Genomic DNA, 6,000 nt, shown 5'->3' with positions numbered 1-6,000 from the left:
TTTTCTATCCTGGAAAATGCAAGGAAAAAACATGGGGAAAAAAAAGGCAAAAACCCAATGTGTGAACAAGCCCTAAGATGTGTATGCTGCATTAAATCTAAGGTTACACCAGCACCATTTCCTAAAGAGGAAACTGATAGTGATCACACAACTTGTGAAGAAATGGCTGAAGTCACCATGAGTCCAAACCCTACAAGTGATCAAATACAAGCAAACATCATGTGTGGACTCCTTGAAAGTGAAATTGTACCATATGGGATCATTAAGGGACTACTCTCACTCTGTGCGTCTACACGAACAAGCGGAGAGAGAACAAGGGATTGTCCTAAACACTGGGCCTCGGTGTGTGAAGTGTGCACCTCGTTTTCTAGGCCAGCAGCGAGGCCTTCATAGATCTGCCTTCATGAGGTCTGTGCAGGGTGTTTGACTACACAGGGAGACTGTGGCTGGGATGAGCCATTAATGTGCTTCCTTGTGACTAAGCAGAGGAATTATGAGCTCTAGACATTTCCAGTCACATTAGGGCTGTTCTCTAGCTGTCACCTCCCTGCCCAAAGCCTTATAAACTGGGATCCCGGCACCCAGGAGTGCATAAGCCGAGACCACAGCAGGCCTGAAGGCAAGGTATGTCCAGACTCCAGCATTACCTTACTTATATCCAAGGGAGGGGGCATCTGCATAATAGAAATAAGAGATGAACACAGCAGACATGGAAGATATAGGAGATAAAAGATCAAAAGAAAAATGAGAGAATTTGTGAAATAACCAGAGAGAGAACACTCACTCACCAGATGCCACAAATGTAAATGTCTAGATGGAGTCTAGTTCTCTAATACTTTATGCTGATATTACACGGCTGTTATATCTGTCTATTAGCAGTGAGCTCCATATATAAGACTAGGAGGGTCACTTGTAGCAATATAGCATGCAAACATCAAACATGCATTACTGCACTAGAAAATATGAAAACCTGAGAATACTTATTGCATAAATTGGCCAATTCATGTTTGATATTTGCGTTTACTTGTACATCACCTACTAAATAGTACAATGTCAATCGGCGGCTTCAAAGGCCCGGAGGTTACTGTTGTGATGGAAGTATGGCCTCACCGGGCAGGGACATAATGCGATCACTGTGCCACCTCATCTGGAATCCGCAGCTCAGTCCTGGGCACCAATTCATAGAAATCAGGGAGTTAGAAATGGTAAAAAACGAGCTTCTAAACTGATGTGCAGTGAAGGAACAAAGGCTACTTTCACACTTGCGTCGGACTCAGCCTGTCGCAGTGCGTCGGGCCGACGTACCGACGCTAGCAGTGAATGCGCCGCACAATGGGGGCAGAGGATGCATTTTTCCAGCGCATCCGCTGCCTCACTGTGAGGTGCGGGGAGGTGGGGGCGGAGTTCTGGCCGCGCATGTGCGGTCGGAAATGGCAGACCGTCGGCAGCAGAAAACGTTACATGTAACTTTTTTGCTCCTGGTGGTCCGCCACAACACGGCGCAACCGTCGCACGATGGTTGCGACGTGTGTCAATGCATCGCAATGCGTCACTAATGTTAGTCTATGGGGCAAAAACGCATCCTGCAGACAACTTTGCAGGATGCGTTTTTTCCCATAAATGACGCATTGCGACGTATTGAAAAAAACGCTAGTGTGAAAGTAGCCTAAGGCTATTGAGACGAGATGTCTAAGGGTCGACATGAATAATTTGTACAAGTATATAAATGGCTTCTACAAAAAATATGGTCAAAACCTGGCTCATTTCAAACATCACGAAATGACAAGGGGCACTATCACCGCCTGGAGTGAGGCGAAGTTAGGCCATGTTCACACTTTGCGGTTTTTACCGCGGAACCGCGGCGATTTTGCAGCTGCGGGTCCGCAGCAGTTTCCATAGCGTTTACAGTAACATGTAAACCCTATGGAAACCGCAAACCGCTGTGCACATGCTGTGGGAAAAATCGCGCGGGAACGCAGCGGTTTACAACCCGCAGCATGTCACTTCTTTGTGCAGAATCGTGGCGGTTCTGCACCCATAATAATAATCTTTATTTTTATATAGCGCTAACATATTCCGCAGCGCTTTACATTTTGCACACATTATCATCACTGTCCCCGATGGGGCTCACAATCTAAATTCCCTATCAGTATGTCTTTGGAATGTGGGAGGAAACCGGAGTGCCCGGAGGAAACCCACGCAAACACGGAGAGAACATACAAACTCTTTGCAGATGTTGTCCTTGGTGGGATTTGAACCCAGGACCCCAGCGCTGCAAGGCTGCAGTGTTAACCACTGCACCACCGTGCCGCCCGTAGGAATGCATTGATCCGCTTACTTCCCACATGGGGCTGTGCCCACCATGCGGGAAGTAAGTGGATAATGTGCGGTTGCTACCCGGGGTGAAGGAGAGGAGACTCTCCTCCAGGCCCTGGGAACCATATTTGTGTAAAAAAAAAAAAGAATTAAAATAAAAAATAATGATATACTCACCTCTCAGCGCTGCACGCGGCCGTTCGGTCTCAGGTTGCTATGCGAGCAAGGCCTGCGGTGACGTCGCGGTCACATGACCATGACGTCACGAAGATCCTTCTCGCACAGCATCTTTGGAACCGGACCGCCGCGTGCAGCGCCGAGGAGATCTGGACGTCAGAGGGTGAGTATATCATTATTTTTAACATTACTATTGATGCTGCATATTGCTGCATCAATAGTAAAACAAGGGCAGGATTAAACCCGCAGCAGAACCCGCAACACAAACCACAATAAATCTGCAGGGATAACTGCAGCGGGTTTGCCCTGCAGATTTATCAAATCCGCTGAGGGAAAACCCGCGGGAGAACCCGCAGCCCCCTTTCTACGTGTGCACACAGCCTTAGTCTCCAAAGAAAGTAAGGTTTCTGTACCATGAGAGCTATTCGTCTGTGGGACAGCCACCCTCAGGAGCTCCAAAAATAAGGAAATAACAACAATAATTCTGTAAATGTGGAAAGTGATTTTCTGAATATTTGGTCCAATTGACAATTGGTATTAGGAGGGAAATATGAGCTCTTCTGGGGCGTATTGGATCTTGTGTTGTGGTTGTACACATACCTCTCCATTTTACCCTTTCCCATCCCTCAGTTTAATTTAATGGACATTTGTTTTTTTTTCTAACATATTAACTATGTATCTATGTAATATGGCTCTTATATCTGTGTGTTAAGGTACCGTCACACTAGACGATATCGCTAGCGATCCGTGACGTTGCAGCGTCCTCGCTAGCGATATCGTCCAGTGTGACAGGCAGCAGCGATCAGGCCCCTGCTGGGAGATCGCTGGTCGGGGAAGAAAGTCCAGAACTTTATTTCGTCGCTGGACTCCCCGTAGACATCGCCGAATCGGCGTGTGTGACACCGATTCAGCGATGTCTTCACTGGTAACCAGGGTAAACATCAGGTTACTAAGCGCAGGGCCGCGCTTAGTAACCCGCTGTTTACCCTGGTTACCAGCGTAAAAAAACAAACAGTACATACTTACATTCAGCTGTCTGTCCCTTGCCGACTGGTTCCTGCCTTGACTGCTGGCCATAAAGTGAAAGCAGAGCACAGCCACAGCGGTGAGTCACCGCTGTGTGACTCACCGCTGTGCTGTGCTTTCACTTTCACTTTGCGGCCAGCAGTCAGTGCAGGAACCAGACGGCAAGGGACAGACAGCTGAATGTAAGTATGTACTGTTTGTTTTTTTACGCTGGTAACCAGGGTAAACATCGGGTTACTAAGCGCGGCCCTGCGCTTAGTTACCCGATGTTTACCCTGGTTACCGGGGACCTCGGGATCGTTGGTCGCTGGAGAGCTGTCTGTGTGACAGCTCTCCAGCGACCAAACAGCGACGCTGCAGCGATCCGGATCGTTGTCGGTATCGCTGCAGCGTCGCTAAGTGTGACGGTACCTTAAGTATATGTAATTACATGTATTTAGTCTTTAGCCCCTTTGCCCCCAAGGGTGGTTTGCACGTTAATGACCGGGCCAATTTTTACAATTCTGACCACTGTCCCTTTATGAGGTTATAACTCTGGAACGCTTCAACGGATCCCAGTGATTCTGACATTGTTTTCTCGTGACATATTGTACTTCATGTTAGTGGTAAAAATTTCTTTGACATTACCTGCGTTTATTTGTGAAAAAAATGGAAATTTGGCGAAAAGTTTTAAAATTTCACAATTTTCTAACTTTGAATTTTTATGCAATTAAATCACAGAGATATGTCACACAAAATATTTAATAAGTAACATTTCCCACATGTCTACTTTACGTCAGCACAATTTTGGAGCCAAATTTTTTTTTGTTAGGGAGTTATAAGGGTTAAAAGTTGACCAGCAATTTCTCATTTTTACAACACCATTTTTTTTTTTTAGGGACCACATCTCATTTGAAGTCATTTTGAGGGGTCTATATGACAGAAAATACCCAAGTGTGACACCATTCTAAAAACTGCACCCCTCAAGGTTCTCAAAACCACATTCAAGAAGTTTATTAACCCTTCTGGTGTTTCACAGGAATTTTTGGAATGTTTAAATAAATATGAACATCTAAAGGGAACCTGTCACCTGAATTTGGCGGGACTGGTTTTGGGTCATATGGGCGGAGTTTTTGGATGTTCGATTCACCATTTGCTTACCCGCTGGCTGCATGCTGGCCGAAATATTGGATTGAAGTTCCTTCTCTGTCCTCCGTAGCACACGCCTGCGCAAGGCAAGATTGCCTTGTGCAGGCATCTACTACGGAGAACAGAGAATGAACTTCAATCCAATATTGTGGCCAGCATGCAGCCAGCGGGTAAGCAAAGGGTGAGTCAAACACCTGAAAACTCCGCCCATATAACCCAAAACCAGTCCCGCCAAATTCAGGTGACAGGTTCCCTTTAACTTTTTTTCACAAAAAATTTACTTCAGCTCCAATTTGTTTTATTTTACCAAGGGTAACAGGTGAAAAAGGACCCCAAAATGTGTTGTACAATTTGTCCTGAGTACGCCGATACCCCATATGTGGGGGGTAAACCACTGTTTGGGCGCATGACAGAGCTCGGAAGGGAAGGAGCGCTATTTGACTTTTCAATGCAAAATTGACAGGAATTGAGATGGGACTCTATGTTGCGTTTGGAGAGCCCCTGATGTACCTAAACATTGGAACCCCCCACAAGTGACACCATTTTGGAAAGTAGACCCCCTAAGGAACTTATCTAGACGTGTGGTGAGCACTTTGACTCACCAAGTGCTTCACAGAAGTTTATAATGCAGAACCGTAAAAATAAAAAATCATATTTTTTCACAAAAATTATCTTTTCGCCCCCAAATTTTTATTTTCCCAAGGGTAAGAGAAGAATTTGGACCCCAAAAGTTGTTGTACAATTTGTGCTGAATACGCTGATACCCCATATGTGGCGGTAAACCACTGTTTGCGCGCATGGGAGAGCTCGGAAGGGAAGGAGCGCCGTTTGACTTTTCAATGCAAAATTGACAGAAATTGAGATGGGACGCCATGTTGCGTTTGGAGAGCCACTGATGTGCCTAAACATTGAAACCCCCCACAAGTGACACCATTTTGGAAAGTAGACCCCCTAGAGAACTTATCTGGATGTGTGGTGAGCACTTTGACCCACCAAGGGCTTCACAGAAGTTTATAATGCAGAGCCGTAAAAATAAAACAAAATTTTTTTCCCACAAAAATTATTTTTTAGCACCCAGTTTTGTATTTTCCCAAGGGTAACAGGAGAAATTGGACCCCAAAAGTTGTTTTCCAATTTGTCCTGAGTACGCTGACACCCCATATGTGGGGGGGAACCACCGTTTGGGTGCATGGGAGGGCTCGGAAGGGAAGGAGTGCCATTCAGAATGCAGACTTAGATGGAATGGTCTGCAGGCGTCACATTGCATTTGCAGAGCCCCTAATGTACCTAAACAGTAGAAACCCCCCACAAGTGACCCCATATTGGAAACTAGACCCCCCAGGGAACTTATCT

General features: G+C 45.9%; 1 protein-coding gene across 1 annotated transcript in view; it reads left to right on the top strand.

Annotated features, from left to right (window-relative positions):
• Positions 1 to 542: 542 nt before the first annotated feature.
• LOC138641571 (tyrosinase-like) overlaps positions 543 to 6,000 on the top strand; it is a 221,508-nt gene continuing 216,050 nt past the window's right edge. The window contains exon 1 of the mRNA XM_069729041.1: positions 543 to 624. The gene's annotated coding sequence lies outside the window, so the exon portion shown is untranslated. The remainder of the gene's footprint in view (positions 625 to 6,000) is intronic.

This window comes from Ranitomeya imitator, chromosome 6 (assembly GCF_032444005.1).
Source record: "Ranitomeya imitator isolate aRanImi1 chromosome 6, aRanImi1.pri, whole genome shotgun sequence".
NCBI classification, from domain to species: Eukaryota; Metazoa; Chordata; class Amphibia; order Anura; family Dendrobatidae; genus Ranitomeya; species Ranitomeya imitator.
This window is presented reverse-complemented; position numbering and strand designations above follow the sequence as displayed.